Source organism: Electrophorus electricus, chromosome 8 (assembly GCF_041902795.1).
Source record: "Electrophorus electricus isolate QZ-2024a chromosome 8, ASM4190279v1, whole genome shotgun sequence".
NCBI lineage: Eukaryota > Metazoa > Chordata > Actinopteri > Gymnotiformes > Gymnotidae > Electrophorus > Electrophorus electricus.
This window is the reverse complement of record NC_137504.1, coordinates 23,243,040-23,260,000: the sequence shown is the minus strand read 5'-3', so window position 1 is coordinate 23,260,000 and position 16,961 is coordinate 23,243,040. Positions and strand designations below refer to the sequence as shown.

The 16,961-nt window shown below is 44.9% G+C and overlaps 1 protein-coding gene and 1 long non-coding RNA gene across 3 annotated transcripts in view; one reads left to right on the top strand and one right to left on the bottom strand.

Moving 5' to 3' along the window:
* The window catches only part of LOC145658973 (uncharacterized), a 54,751-nt gene that overhangs the window by 14,029 nt on the left and 23,761 nt on the right, over positions 1 to 16,961 (top strand). The window lies entirely within an intron of this gene.
* Positions 445 to 10,052, bottom strand: LOC145658974 (uncharacterized). The gene is made up of 3 exons (XR_014124868.1): positions 9,423 to 10,052; positions 9,071 to 9,187; positions 445 to 1,997 (listed from the first exon to the last, which is right to left on the bottom strand). It is a non-coding gene; the product is annotated as an uncharacterized LOC145658974 (long non-coding RNA).

The window sequence follows — 16,961 nt, the reverse complement described above, 5'->3', positions numbered from 1 at the left end:
GTGTGTGTGTGTGTGTGTGAATGTGAATGAACTCGTTGCACTGGTGCTGTTTTGAGGGTGGAGGGTCACAGGGTTCTTCTAGAAAAGCACTGTCTGTTTACAGCTCAGGGGCTACGCCATTAGAAAACACTCTCGCTCACACGTACACACAAACATGTATGGACACACATGCGTGCACGCAAATGTTCGCGCACACACACACACACACACACTCCCTCCTGTTTTCATGTGTGCATCCATATGCCAGCCCAGAGAAGATTTGGAGTCAGGAAAAACACTTTGCATGTTTCATTCTCTTTTAATAGAAACCTGGTGGATATTTTGAGCAAACTCACTCTTATATGTGTCCAGTCTCTTATGGTGCCATACACAGCGTGTGCTATTATAGTACAATACACTATAGAGCCAAGTTCCATATAAGATAGATAGATAGATAGATGATAGATAGATAGATAGATAGATAGATAGATAGATAGATAGATAGATAGATAGATAGATAGATAGATAGATAGATAGATAGATAGATAGATAGATAGATAGATAGATAGATGGAAAAAGACAAAGAAAGAAAGTGACTATGACAAAACAGTCTCTCAAAGACTCTACTGTCTTACTGTGCCCCAGGCTTATGACATCCACATAGCTCTCACTCTGTTTTGGGCCTTTCCACAGCTGTGTGTGAGTGTGTGTGCGTGTGTGTGTGTGTGTGTGTGTGTGTGTATGGCCTAGCCACAGAAGGTCTTACCTAGGATGGGTTACAGTGTAACTGCATGCATGTTTTCTCAGGGAAGTGTGTTTGTCTTGCACGACAGTATGGAGACCCTTTTGTTTAACTAAGCAGTAAGGTTCTCCTTCAACAGCAACACACATCGGCCCTCCCTCACACACCCACACCCACACACACACACACACACACATCAAAATAAGCCCTGCACAAATGTATGTGTCTGTGTATGTGCATGTGGTCTCTGAGAAATCTTTTGTCCGTAGAAGCAATGCTTTATATAAAGTGATATCATCACAGTAACAGAACGTGACTGGGTGTGGGGGTTGTCTGCAGACCCTCGGTGAGTGTGTGTGTGTGCATATGTCTGTGCATATGTCTGCTCCAAGAATGCATGGCAGCCCATGCCTGCCAGACATCCAGGAGGGTTACAGGCGATGAGCGCACCCCCAACTGGCCCAGGCCTCTTGGGGTGCAGACGGATGAGCATGGTTGTGCTTGGGTCAGGGATGGAATGCGGGGGCAAAAAGCTGCTCTTCTTCCCCTGTGGTGCAATGCTGCCCCCTTCTGGCATATGTGTGAGTGGGTCATGGAGGGGAAGGCTTTAACACAAATGAGCAGATATAGATAAATGGATACGTAGATGCCTGGAAGGACAGATAGATAAATAATGGCTTTACTTATACATTAAAGTTTGTATACATTCCATACTATATGGTAAATTATAATATAACTTATTATTCATTATCGTAAATGATTTTAATGATCCAAGACTGCCTCCAGAAGTGCTCTCATTACAGCAAATACTCAGTGAATATGCCCCATCAAAGAATAACAACATGTCCAACAAACACACACATGCACAAATCAGCTTGCATGAGTCACCTGCAGCACATAAAATTATGCCATATCCACGTAAAAAAAATGTTTTCTATATGATTTGTATGTGCAGACATTTTGCCAGCCTTTGCGCCTTTGCACATGTGTCATTTTCATATGCGAGCTTGGCCTCTAATTATCTGTCAGCTGTTTGTGGCAATTTGAATGAATGGGCAGCATGTTAATTACTTAACGAAGCCAGCTCGTTAGCAAGATAGTGGCTGAATGACAGGCTAGCACATATAATCATGCTGTCTCACAAATTCATGGAGCAGTTGTAGACAGACACACACACACACACACACACATACACACACACACTTTTACTCATGAACGCTGGCAGAAATGGAGCTGTCTGCTGCCATGGCAACCGTTGCGGATATCCCATCCCTCCCTCCATCAGGGTGAGAGAGAGAGAGAAAGAGTGAAAGAAAGAGATGGAGAGGGAGGGAGAGAGGGAGGGAGTGAGAGAGAGAGAGAGAGAGAGAGAGAGAGAGAGAGAGAGAGAGAGAGAGAGAGAGAGAGAGTTGAAACCAAAAGATAAGGAGCGAGACTTACACATCCGAAACTTTGAAACATTATAATGCAAATGGGTTAGCTGAGCATTTAAGAATTGCTATATGTATGAAGGGGCACGGAAAGAGAAAGAGGAAGGGAGAGAAAGCAAGCAAGAAAGAGAGATAGAAAGCTGCTGCGTCATCAGACAACTCGGCTGGGATCTACTTTTGCTCGACACAGAGTCCAGATATCACTGCAGTGTCTGTCTCCTCTGTCCTGCCCTCTCTCTCTCACACACACACACTTACAGATCGGCACATAGGTGCATGAATGCGCAGTTGCTAGCAGTTTGAGCTATTGTACATGGTACAATCACTAACACGTGTTTCTGGAACAGCCTATTAAAACCTCAGCACACCATGTGATTGGAGATAGCTGACTCACTGCTAATATGCGTTCCCTTATTTTTTACAGTTCATGGTAATCTATTGCTTTATTTTCTAAAAATGGTGCCGAGATGTCAAACTAATGTTCAATTATTTTTTTCAGGATTCCAGACCACATTGTGATAATAAAGTTTGGGTTTTAGCAATTAAATCAGAGTAACAATTCAATGAATGAATCTTTCAGCAAGACAGGGTTTGGTGCAGTGCCCCCGTCACAGTATAGCCAGTATGTGCTGGATTTAGTAGGTGCTTGTGTGTATAGCAGTTCTGATATCTCATTGCATTGTTTTGCTCAGCCAAGGAAAAAATGATGCATATTTGTCTGTACACCCTACAGATGCCTGGGGATAGATTCATTCTGGACTGATGTCCAGCTTCTGTAGGGGGAGCGTATGTATTTTAGGATGCTTTTGGCCGCAGTACTGCTGTGAATCTGCAGGTGGCAGCCTATGACATCAGCATTGGTTTTACTGTTGAGAGCTTGTGTGTGTGTGTGTGAGTGTGTGTGTGTGTGTGTGTGTGTGCATGCATGAGCCAGCAGATGAGTCTGTCAGAAGGACAGGAGGAGGTGGAATGATGGTGTGGGGTGGAGGGAGGGGTTGTCGCGGTGACACCTCCCTGCAATTCAAACTCATGACTCAGCCAGATATAAGCAAAACTTGACTGTGTGTGTGTGGGTGGGTGTGTGTGTTTGCATGTATGCGTTTGCTGCATCACCTCATTGTTTTTTTTTTTTCCAAAGGCCACACCCCAGTCTGTATTTCAGGAGCTGCTGGACAGGTCACTGTTTCCTATTGGGTTTGAATAGTAAAGCGATTCCCATTGGTGCAATGGTGCTCTGTCCCGGTCACCTGGCAGGGCTCTGACCAGGTGCCGCCCGCGTATTATACTGTGTAACCACTCTGCCACGATGGCAGCAAGCTGCACCCTTTATTCTCTACACTATAATGAGACAGAAAGAGCGAGAGATAGAGAGAGATGGAATAGAAACCTGGCTCAGCAGTCTGCTTGGCAGGTCCTCGGCCACATGTCCTGCCTGTGGATGTGCCCGACCAAATAAGTGCTAATCTTTAAGGCCCCGGGACAAGCGGGCCAGTCCAGCTCTGTCCAGCTCTGTCCAGGCAGGCCGCCCATGTTTGCCTGGGACTCGCCTCTGAAGACATGCCCACTGCACCCAGCCCCTGTTGTGTGGGGAGGTGGAGTGGGGTAGTGGTGTGTGTGTGTGTTGGGTGCACCCCACACACACACATATCGCCCTGCTTTTTACTCACCCGATTCTGACCGGGAGCCAATGGGGTGGCGGAATGGGGCCGAGTTCAAGTGGTTCGAGGCCAGGTTCTGTCCAATCAGGGAGCACTGCAGCAAGGCAAGTGATCGAGGAGAGAGGGGGGATGAGTGTTTGTGTGTGTGTGTGTGTGTGTGTGTGTGTGTGGGAGAGACAGAGAATGATAGAGGAAAAGAGAAGTTTAAAAAGGATGAAATCGCAAGACAAGGAAGGAATTAGGGAACGAGAGAGAGAGAGAGAGCAAGAGACAGAGAGAATTGGCCGATGTGTTTTGGGATCATTTAGACAGGAAGAAGTGACTATTGATTGTTGCCACTATCGATCTCTCTCAAACACCTTTTTGTCTGCATCATGCATACAGTCCATTTATTGGATGCAGCCCTGTGAGTGGAACAGCTCACTACTGCCAACACCTCCACCCTCCACGATACACACACACATCATACACACGATACACACACAACCACGCACTCTCAAATTTCAATCCGAGGATTCTGCTAGGCCAGTAAACTGCTTTATCAAGCCCATCAAAACCTAGCAGACCGCATTTCCCAGCGAGCCAGCTCAAATGCCATTGGGCCCTCCCCCTCCCCTCTTCCCCAGAACAGCTGGTTTTAACCCAGACTAGGGGGCTGTAAATCTTTAAGAGCGCCACAGGCTGCGGTGCTGTTGCCTACTATCAGCTTTGCCCATCCAGATGTTATCGTATCCGTGATTGCCAAGTGAGAGCACTCGAGCAGGCCGTCAAAGCGCCAACTCATGAACCCAGCAGGCATATCAGTGCGCCGGCGTCGGTAATGACGGGAGACAACGGGAGAGGAGTGGCAGAGGGGGTGTAACTGTTGGGCTGTGGCCATCCTTGTTTCATCACTATGGGATCTCTCCGTCTGTTCATCTTGCCCCCCACCACCTTCTGTTCCTGACCTCTGTCTGACCTGCAAGGGCAAAAACGCCCCGTGGAGCACACTTAGAGGCTAAGAGGCACACGCACACACACACACACACACACACACACACACACACACACACACACACAAAAAACCCCAGAGTGGCACCCAAGTGGATAACTTTAATGGAATATCTCATACAAAACCCACAGTGGAGCACACACACACATACACACACACACACACACACACACACACCACATCGTCACACCATGGGAGCAGAGTCTTGGAGATGTCTATGAGAAATATGCTAATGAAGCTGTCTGGAGAGACAGAAATGCTACATGCTATCTATATTTTGTCAGTCTACTGAGCACTGAGTGAAGCTTATGTAGTTAACCACTTCACATTCAGGGTGGGCCAGCACTTTTTCAACATACTGCAAGACCTATCATGATCGCAGCATGTAGCCATGTTATCCCAAAGTAGTATATTTGTCTGCATGGTACAATCCCAGTTAGTGGACGTTTCACTTCGAGACAGACTGAAGCACTAATCCATGCTGCCTTCCTGTGGATTACTTTGAGGCACTTTACAGAACATGTCGCAGGTTCAAGCTCTGCAGGAGACGAGCTCTAATCCCACCGGCTCATGCGAAATAGAGGTGTGCGGATAATGCTCGAAGGGATCATACACCCTGACGATGCTGGCATTTGACAAACAAGCTCACATTCTCTTTAGGCACCTTCCATAGTGTGTGTGAATACACTGAGCAAACTCGAAACATAGTCCAGGACAAAGCTTGCATCCTGAATGCATGTTTGCATATGTTTCTGATTAATCCCAACTCCCTTCATTTCCACTTCCCCTCTTTCAAGGTTTGCAAAGCACACACACACACACCATTGCTATTCCACACACACACACCATCGCTACTCCACATACACACCATCACTACTACAAACACATACACCTATTGATTCTAGGGGTCCAGAGAAGTGTATCCTGCCGTGTGTGACTCTCAGCAACGGCACCGCGTGTTGTGTGTTGTGCACACACGTGAGTTCCTCCGTGACTGTGGGGGCTATTTCTTTGTTCCCATCTGGCCCTCATTTTTTGGTAATATTGCTTTATTATTCTTTAAAGCATCTCTGGGAGTCAGGCGGGCAGCTCGCCACATTCTGAACATACCAACACATTATTCCACCACCGGCTACAGAACGCACCTCTCTCCCCTCTCTCTCACTCAGCCAGCGCAGAGAGCGAGAAAGATATGGAAAGAGAGGGAGAGAGTGAGGGAGCATCATGGGGGGCACCGCAAAAAGAGGGAAGGTGGAAGATTTATAACAGTTGGCAATAAAAAAGGAGTTTGTGTGAGAGCTCTACTTTCTACCTTTCTCTGTCTGTGACTCTCCTGTATGGGCAAAACACATGTCTAGCATGTCTAATATGGCATGTGGGTTTGTGCTTGGAAATGTGTGTGTGTGTGTGTGTGTGTGTGTGTGTGTGTGTGTGTGTGTTGTGTATGTGTTGGTGCGTGTGGGGGGAAGACGGAAATGGATATACTTTTAGTGTCTTTGCATTCTTTAGGAAAAGTCTGATGACTCTTAATGCTTGGAAAAGGTTGTGGGTAACACTACATAATTCTTTGAGCAGGCATGACAAGGGGCATTTCTTTGTGTGTGTGTGTGTGTGTGTGTGTGTGTGTGTGTGTGTGTGTGTGTGTGTGTGTGTGTGTGTATTCATTTATAAAGTATGGTTGTTTGACCCACATTTATTTTGTCACCATGAGTGACCTCCCAAAAGTGCATGTGTAGGATATGACTCAGATGCACGTGTGCATGTGAGAATGTGAGTGTAAAGGGTATGACTCAGGGGCCATTCTCAGGGTTTACAGTGTAAATCAGCATATCTGGATTAACTGAGGACTTAACCAAGTGGAGGAAGAACTCTCTGACTCAGCAGCAGAAGTAGGCCTACACTGACCAGACTCCCTCTCTCTCACACACACATACGCACATATTGAAACCAACAGTTTTGACCATTTCAGAAACACCCAGCATGCTCTCTTGTCTCCTACTTTATGGGTGCCATGGTTATATTGTTCCGTTTTGCCTGAAACAGAAAGCAGATGCCTTTATTTTTCTGGGTGGGGAAGTGAGCGTAAGTTGCAGACAGATGGCACCTTATGCAGATGTTCTGAGCCACTGCCTGTGAGTAACCTACAACATGACTCGCCATGAGGGCATGCTCCCCTTCTACTGATCAATGTCAAAGCCAGTTTCATGCCTCACGCCATGTTCTGCTCGCTTGCTCACAGTTCTTGGGGGGGGGGTCAGTACCGCACCTCAGCTCAAGTCTGGGTCACCACACCACTTCAGGAGGCCAGGAGACCAGCAGTATGGGTAGGGATATGAAACAGGGCTGTGCATGTGGGTGTGTGTCTGTGTGAGGGGAAGGGTGGGATGTTGAATTTCCCCTCGTGACTAAGACTTTGTTTCGCCTCTGCTTTTAATTGACCAAATGGCCACACCGTGACCCACAGTGGGAGTGCTGAGCCATCCTGCCTTTATGGCTGCCTGTCACACTCCTCTGCCCTTTTCTTCTCTTCTTTGCTCCTGTCATTTTTTACATTATGGTGGAAAAAGCAAATCATTTTCAAAACATTTGGAAAGAGATTGATTTGAGACTGCTCAGATGAAAGGGCCTACAGTTGCTTCAGTTCTTTCCCTGTTTATTTCTCTCACTCTCTTTTTCTCCCTCTCTCTCTCTCTCACTCCATCTCTCCTGCTCTTGTCATAGTGAGGGTCCTTGGCTCGCTGTTCTAGTGGGGCCCGGTAAGGGAGATCTGGCCACTTCTGCTCTCTCTGGCTGGAGCGTAGCAGCTCTTTAGCCTGTGTAAACATGCACTTGGTGAGGCTCTTCGAGAGGCCCTTCAGCCTGCGTGCTGACCCGCATGCCTCACAGCCAGCCTTGAACCCGCTGACGCCTCGGCTGCAGTCACGCAATTGAATCCGAAGAGGTCTTGTGTGTGTGTGTGTGTGTGTGTGTGTGTGTGTGTGTGTGTGTGTATATATGTATGTGTGTGTGTGTGTGTGTGTGTGTGTGTGTGTGTGTGTGTGTGTGTGTGTTTTTATAAACAGAGAGCTTCAGTGTCACAATTCTCCAATTTACAATAACACACTGGTAGATACAATAATATGACTCCAGTGTTTTGTGTGAGGAAAGTTTCTGATTCCTCTGTTCATAATGCCAACACAAACACACATACGCACACACACAGAAGCTTAAAGCTGAAATCTTTTCTGTTCGTTGCCCAGGGACATGGAGGAGTGACAAAGATATGACTAGGACACACTAGCATACACTAGGACACATTTCACAGCTTCTTTTGCTGATCAAGAACTGCACCCCTTGCCAAACAATAACCTTTCCAACTCCACATTTTGTTGGCCTTTTTAATGTCGAGGCAAGTCACACCATGTGACCTAGACAACCTTTAACATCATCTCTCGCTTTCACTGGTGAAGTAGTAACACTGCAGGAGTAATTGGAGTGGTCGTCGTGAGTTATGATAATCATCTCATTAAGCTCTATCCGTCGCGGTTAGTATGACCTGCAGGCTGACTTGCTGTAAATGTGGATGTAGACCCTTTTTACTCTGTAACACCGAGGACAGATCCATGTCACTCCTCCTGCCCCAATGCTAAAGGGCTCCTTCTCCTGGACCAGTGGGAAAGGGCAGCTTCTTCCCGGAGCCGATCTGTATTGTAACAGCGTGAGGTGGGAGGCTTTGGGTCTAAATGTGGTGTTATTGAAAAGGAAATCTGCCAGCACCAGATAAAGAAGAATGAGCCTCTGGACATGAAGAGAAGGGTCAGAGAGTTCAGACTGAAAAGACTGGCTTTTCATCACCACATGAGTCATTCAGCGAGCGTGTGTGTGTGTGTGTGTGTGTGTGTGTGTGTGTGTGTGAGAGAGAGAGAGAGAGCGAGAGAGATGGAGGAACTGTGAACTCATGCATAGTATTCAAGTCTATGTATGTGTACATTTATCAAAGTGATCACCATTGTCCCTTATTGTCCTTCACAAATGAAAATTAATTGGCACTATATCTGTGCGCTCACGTGTGTGTGAGTGTGGGAGCACGTGAGCACGTGTGTACGTGTGTAAAAATAACTGTGTATCTATTTGCTGTGCTGCCTATGTGTTTATGAAAAAGCGCTTGGGTTCGTATCGTCCAGGTAGCTCTGTGTGTGTTTGTGTGTGTGTGTGTGTGTGTATGTGTGTGTGGGTGTGTGTGGGTGTGTGTACGCGTGTTCTGGCTCATTGAGGTGTAGTGCCCTCTTACCTCACTGCTCAGGAATCCTGGTGACGAGTGGTGCGGAATGTGAAGTAAGAGAGTGTGCGGGCAGTGCCAGAGTTTCACAGAGAGGCTATTCATTTGCCTTGACTCCCCTGCTCCTGCCTGCTATTGACACACAAACACCCAGAGAGAGACAGAGAGAGAGGGAGAGAGCGACACGAGATAGACAGACTTGAGACCATACATACTCTCTATCTATGTAATTACTGTATTATAAGGTACAACACAAGCTACTTGAACTATGTATGTATAAAGTGCCTTTGCTAATAAATGCATAATAAATGTATAACTAAGCATGGCTACATGGAAGCACAGACACCTGCTCTCACAAACTCACACTCGTGAATACTTCGCTTCAGCTGTGTGTCTGTCAATTGTCCCTTCTTTCTCCAGCTCTCTTTCCCACTCACTCTTTCCTTTCACTGCCCCCCCATTCCATCTGACCAATCCTGTTCCTCCAGATGCCGTTTTTTCCCTGACAACCCCACCCACTCACCCCCACCTCCCACCCTCTCACACCAGTGCAAGGAGGCCCCTGCAGGATTGTGCTGCCATTCCTGGAAGCCCCTGTGCCAGCCCATCACTCGCCCCCCTCGGCTGGGCCCCATCTCCTCAGTATCGGGTGGCCCGGGTTCACCGCGTCCTCAAATAACCCGAGCAGTGCACAGGAAAGGGGCCCAGATGCGGGGGGAGGCCCACCTCCGCCTCAGCCTCCGCTTCGGTGTGCTCCCAGAAGGCTTCAGGCTGGCCAGAGAGTCGCTGCAGCACTGGCAGATACGGGTAGGGGGAGGGGGGATGGGGGGATGGGGGGAGCGGGAAATGGGACACTTAGGCAGATGTAACGTTTTATGGCATCATAAAATTAAGTGTGATTTATGAGCTATGGTGTACAGCACAGTGGCTTTCAATAAGCTAGCCATGACGCACAGATGTAGCCGTGCGTACGCTGTATGTTATCCAGGCATACTTATGCATAAAATAAGACAGTAGCCAGACAAATACACGCAGACACTCTTTCTAGGCCTGTACATGCATGGCTTTCTTCTCTTTTGTTCTGTGGGCAAATATTCACGTCGTCCATATGGCGTCTTATGGAAGCCACCATATGACTGTGATTTCCTGCGTAAACGCAGTCCGCTTACCGAAGCCCTGCATCCCGACCCAGCGAGGCAACGAACCCTCTGTGGAATGCCAGGCAGACAGGCAGCGCCAAGCCAGACTGTGTGTGTGTGTATGTCTGTGTGTGTGCGAGAGTGCGAAGTGATGAGAAGAAAAAGCCCAGAAGGGCGAAAAGACAGACGAAAAAAAAAGTAAAAGCAGGATGGGAGACTTAGGAAGAATGTCATGTAGAGACATGTGACGGACGACGCAACTAAATAAATGATGGAAAGAGGTTTCCTGGGAAAGATGTGTCCTGGACTCCCATGTCATCTGCTGTCAACATCATGTCATGTGACCACCAACTTGCTTTTAATTTGTCTTTTGATGCTACAACGCAGTGCTGTCCCCTCCCAATCAGTGTATAGGACATGCTGTTTGGAGTTTGCCATCTGGTCTGCCTGTTGAGAGGTGCAGGCAGCCTCAGAGTGCCTCTGTGTGAAAAAGCTTAAGTGACTCAGCAAACGCAAGCACCTAATTGTTCCCAAAGATTGCAATTTGTGGTTCTTAAATCAAGGATGTTTAGGAAAGCTTTTCTCTATAAGTCTTCTGATGTCCATCAAGATGCATTCATGCATTACAAAGAGGAAATGCTTAGGCCTGTGTATGTGTGTGTGTGTGTGTGTGTGTGTACATTTGTGCATGAGCATGCGCGAGTATGTGAATGTGTGCATGTGCGTGCGTGTGTATGCATGCATGAGTGTGTGCATGCGTATATGCATATTTGTGTGTGTGTGTGTGTGTGTGTGTGTGTATGCATGCATTTGTGCGTGTGTGCATGTAAGGCAGCGGGTTTTCAGTATGCAGACCACGGTGCAGACAGTCTCAGCTGTATAATGGCGAGTTGACTGTTGGGGGTAGAGACGGGGGAGCAGAGAGGAGCGGAATGAGCGGGAGGCCGTGCCGGGGGAGGGGGTGGGAAACGGACGTGGCGATGCTCCAGAATCAATTGGCGGTGTAATGAGATGGCACGGTGCCAGGTAACCATGGAGCCGTCCACCCCACTCTCCTCCAGAGAGTCTGAAAATTAGAGTTTGGGGGGGTTGGATACAGGGTGGAGTTTATAAGTGAAAAAACAGCCAAGACATAGATGGACAGAGAGATGAGACAGACAGAGAGAAGGGGGCACAGAAAAGAGGAGAGACATTTTTTCAAACAAGTTTTTGGGCTGGAAGCAGTAGGGGGCAGAGTGAAAGAGGGAGAGAGGGAGAGAGAGAGAGAGAGAGAGAGAGAGAGAGAGAGAGAGAGAGAGAGAGAGAGAGAGAGAGAGAGAGAGAGGACACGAAAGTTCCCTGACTCATTCTTTCTTAGATCTAAAATGAACTGAAGTTCCCAGTTTGCAGGATAAAGGGAGAGGGACCATTGAGGCTTTATACCATTATTATTAAAATGTACTAAACATCTTTGTACTGGGGACCTGGCAAGAGATGAATCAAAGGATTGTGTCTCAGAGTCCCTGTAACCTCCTTCTTAACCCCCCCCCCCCCCCCCCCCAATTGAATATGGAAAGCAAATCACTTGTATTAGAAGGGCCCCCCACAACCAAAACACATTACAAACTGTCCGTGCCTCAGGCAGACCAGCGACACCGTTCTGAGTCATCCCACCCACGGTGATGCTGTGACTCGGCTCGCCGGCCTTCTTTGACCCCGCCCCGTCTCGCCCGCTGCTCCCGCGCTGTGGCATGTGCTAAAGGCGTAGTGTTCGCTCTACTGTTAGCAGCTAGTCACTCGCGCCACTGCCAGTCACGTTCCTTTGTTGCTCGTCCACTCGTCCTTGTGCGGCTGCTGCTGCCCTGGCGTTTTCCGGGCCGGGTGAAAGGCATCAGTCAGTTTGATTTCACTGCGGCCCCTTGCATTTCTTTATTAGTCTGTCTTTCTCTCTCTCTCTTTAATTTCTCTCTCCCTCTCTCTCCAAGGGGCTAAGATGTGTTAATACTGTTAGCTTGGCAGTCTTTCTCCACTGATTAGCGTGCATGTGTGACGGTTACTGGAAATGAATTGAAATTAAAGCGTGATTAATATCGTAATTACACCCCCCCCCCCCCCCCCCCAGCACTTGCCCCTCCTTGTCAGCCCTGTTTCTCTCTCTCACTCACTTTCTCTCTCTTTTCTGTGTTTTTGGCCGCCTGCCTGCGTCTGCACACCACTCCTACTTCGTTTATTTCATTTTCAGAAACACTGTTATTTATGTATTCCAAGCATTTTTGGAGACTGCGGCTTTCTAAAAATTATACAATAATATTTAGTTACATAATTTATGTTATATATTCTTAGAATTGGCAAATCAAATTGTCAGTTTTTCCCAATACATTCAATATTTAAAAATAGCAATGTAGAAAGTCATTGTGATGTTGTGAGGTGAGGTGAGGGTTGAAATTTGGGGGAATGTATTTTCTCTAACGTTTAACAAAATTATTCTACCCCATTATGGACTTGTATAAAAGTGTATAAAATGGCACTTTATGGTGCTGAGATCAAATCATTACATTTTCAGGAGAAATTATCATATAAGAAATATCTCATATCTGACCAGAATTATCGCAATATCAAATTTAAATCCACATCACCCAGACTTAAGTACAGTAAAATGATACATAAAATGACACAAATATGCTAAAATGTTAGGAAACGCTTGAAAAAATACATGCTGTGCAGAAGGCTTATTTGAAATTTTAAATGAACTGTGCAACTAAATTCCTTGTTGGAAAGGGCCCTCTTGACAGCATGTGCATTGGTTTTCATCCATGTGAGCTTCTTTTTTTTTTTTGGACCAAGCAGTCATGTCAAGAGGTGTTAATGACTTACTGCTGCCGTGCCGATAGGCCTACGTGAGATCTAAACTCCAGGTAAGGAGCATTTTACAATGCGCAAGGGCTTGTAGCAAACCTCCAGTGCAGCGCACGCTCTGTATTAAGTCATGCTCGGCATTCTTCAGTGGCGTTTATAAGAGGGAGAGCATTGCCGGCCTCTTAACAGTTATTCTTCACGTCAAGCCTATTGTTCATATGAGGAAAACAAAAATGACATTCTTTAACCTGTTTTCCTTTGAGTGGTCTGTAGCTTCAGTGTGTTTTGAATACCTCTGTTTTGATAAGAGAGTTGGGCTAATCCAGACCTGATAAAGGAAAGAGGATAAGGGGGAGCGAGAGGAAAGTCGAGCCATTCGGGCATGAAGAGATACCGTGTATCTACATGTGCACGGTGGTTTCACCCTCAGTCAAACGTTAGCTGAGGTACTCTTCTTCGCAGGACCACAGAAGCATGGTCGTCTGATGTTTGAACTGTCAATTTTTCGTCCTAGTGTAATATGCACAGATTGATGTCACTGAGGTGGATGGCTCCGAGGCACGATTGCCTTCTCCAGGCTGGGCCGAACGGTGGGCCTGTGTAGGGTGCTGTGGCAGTGCAGTGCGGCAGCTGACCTGCAGCTGGCCCCGCTTGACCTCTGGTGATGTCCTCTCGTGGCCTCAGCCGCGCTCAGAGCCTCGTGGCAGAACATGCAGGGTGTGAGGGCAGGACAAGCTTCGTGAGAGTCCGCAGGAAGAAAGAAAGAAAAGAAAGACAACGAGACTGCAAAAGGAGAGTTCCTACTAGTAGTAGTGGTGGCAGACATTGTACTAGTGCTATTATTAGTGATTAGCATCCATGCGCATTGTTATATGAGACAAAAATAGGTTTCTTTCTTTAAGCATAATATATAAAATATGAACCTATTTCTATTTCTGTCCCATATAACTATGGATATAATTTTATAACTCTCTCTCTCTCTCTCATATATATATATATATATATATATATATATATATATATATATATATATATATATATATATATATATATATATATATATATAATTTTATGAGAATTTTCACAAAATCCACCAAACGGTTTTTATTTGATAGCTAGCTATTAGTTTGTCATTTAAAGGTTAGTTATCATTTAACTGTCATTAGCTAGAGGCTAGCTTTACAATTTAAAAACGGATATTTTAGATCATAATGTATAAATAAAAAAAATGAATAAAGAAACACACACACACACACACACACACACACACACACATTATATATATATATAAACTGTTTTTATGAATGTATAGACTACAAATGTATGTACATTAATTAGTATTTTTTTCTATGACCATTTGATTTATATAGATTTTCATGTGCCTCTGCTCATGTTCTTGCTTTAGGACTTTGGCTTAAGGTGGCAAAAGTTTGTTTTGCATTTTTTTTGTTGTTAATTTCTTTTTCTTTACATGAAAATACATTTCCATATCTGAATATGCTTAAAAGAAACATTTAGTTCAGAAAAAGTGACCTAAATATGTAAATTAAAAAGATATTTAAAACATTTTCAAGATGTAGTGTAAAGGCTGATCATTAAAAAAAATGGAATCTGTAACTTTTCTCTATATTTACCCTGAAAATCTATGAAACTGCCCAACAGCTGGACTTGCATGAGAGAGAGAGAGAAAGCAAAAAGAGAGTGAAAGAGAGAGAGATGACAGAGTCAAGGCAGTTGTAAGACTGGTTCTTAGCTCTTCGACAGATGTTGCTTGTCATTTGTTTACTGAACAGGCAGCTGGTTGGCAAAACCCAGACAAATTTGAATTGAGGGGCTTAGGTATCTCAGACAGATTTGAATTCCGAAGCTAAGACATCTCAGACAGATTTGAATATAGAGGCTAAGATATCTCAGACAGATTCGAATTCAGAGGCTAATATATCTGCAGCCACTGCATTTTTCTGGTAGGTTTGCGTTTGTCCTTTTCCTGTTTCCCTGCCGTTGGTCTCATCTGCTCTATCTCCATCTATTTCTGTTTGCTTTGTATGGGTGCCTGGTATTGTCTCTGCATGTGCTCTTCCTATCTCTCCTCCCTGGCATTAGAAGCTGCGGTCCCGAAGGATCTCTGCCAAATCTCTGCCTTTGAAAATGAACTTGATTGCGATCGATAAGCCACCATAAAGAGAGCTTCGGCCTCGGAGCACAAGACCCCATTGTTCTGCTGCCATTTGAGTTGATTGTGCATTAGTGAGTGATTAGGGGCAGCTGGAGGGAGAAGGAGCGCTTTGAGGCTGCTCGGGAGGCCTGGCTAACGCCCTTTCCCTTTCACATCCTAATGAACGTGATGATGCTGACGGGGGCAGGAACCAACGTGGTGGAGCAGAAAGTACCGGAGAATTTCTCAACTGAAAGTGAAAGTCAAAAACATGAACGTTTTTATAACTTTAAAAATAATTATTTATTATGCATTTTTGCATTTTACTATACTTACTCTTAATTTGTTATCAAGTGTAAAATGTTGTTTGTGTCATTTCTTTTCCATCAATACATAGATTTTTAAAAAATGGGTATCTTTTCAGTGAGGGACCAAAGCTAATATTTGTTTAGTTACCTGCCTGTACATGGACAGCATGGCTAGCACCACTCTGCCAGATTTGTTAACTTTAACACTCTGCCAGATTTGTTAGCTTTAACTATCACTGGGTAATTTCATATGGTTAATTAGGAATAAACATTAAATTTAATTTGGGTGGAATTAATATGATAATTTGTTAATAACTATTTTTTAAGACGCACAACTGTCTTTTTTGTTTTTTATTTCAAAGGTGTGTGTGTGTATATTTGTCATTACAAATATGATAGGAAAGCCAGAGAAAAACAGAGTCATGGCAAAGTAAAATATGTTTAAAAAACCTTTTTGGTTATTGCACTTAAGGTTTGGCTTTTTGAAATTATTAACAAATATGCAATTGCATAATTGTGGTTGCACACACACATATATATATATATATATATATATATATATATATATATATATATATATATATGTGTGTGTGTGTGTGTGTGTGTGTGTGTGTGTGTGTGTGTGTGTGTGTGTGTGTGTGTGTGAGAGAGAGGGACAGAGAGAGTGTGTGTGTGTGTGTGTGTGTGTGTGTGTATGTATGTATGTGTGTGAGAGAGAGGGACAGAGAGAGTGTATGTGTGTGTGTGTGTGTGTGTGTGTGTGCATGCATGTATGTATGAGAGAGAGAGAGAGAGAGAGAGAGAGAGAGAGAGTGTGTGGGTGTGTGTGTGTGTGGTTGTTATTGTATTGTTCCAATATTTATTGTGTTGTAACATTGTGCCCCACAATCAAGCAATCTTGACTTCAAGATAGGTGCTTATTAAACAAAAGTGTAGCAGAATAATAAGAATATAAAAGTTAGAGCAATAGTATACAATTTATGCAATAATTATGATGCTATTTTTTGCTTTTTCAATGTTTAGTCCGTTTGCACATGCACTGGTTCTGGTTCTGTCATAATAGTAAACAGTTTAAGTGCTTTCTTATTGCACCCAACCTGAGAGTGCTTCAAGTGTCAGCTTCAACATGGGTGTGGCAGGTCTGCCAACAGCATTTACTGTGCTCCGCCTCTCTGTATTATTACCACTCGTGCATTGTTTTTACATCATTAGTCTTCTGTGTTTAAGGGCTTTGTGTGTTTGTTCTGAAGTCTTCTCATATTGCACCTTTTTTCCTTATGCACTCCTGTTACTTGTTTATATTCTTTGTTGTTGTCTTTGATATTATTATTAAACTTTCTGCTTTAATGCTCACCAGCGTTTGAAAGAGTCTACAAAAGGTTTCGCCCTTACCAAGGACTCAGCATTATGTAGAACTGTGTCGGTTCTGGGAGTAATCATCTTGGAAATTCAACAATAGCAGCAAT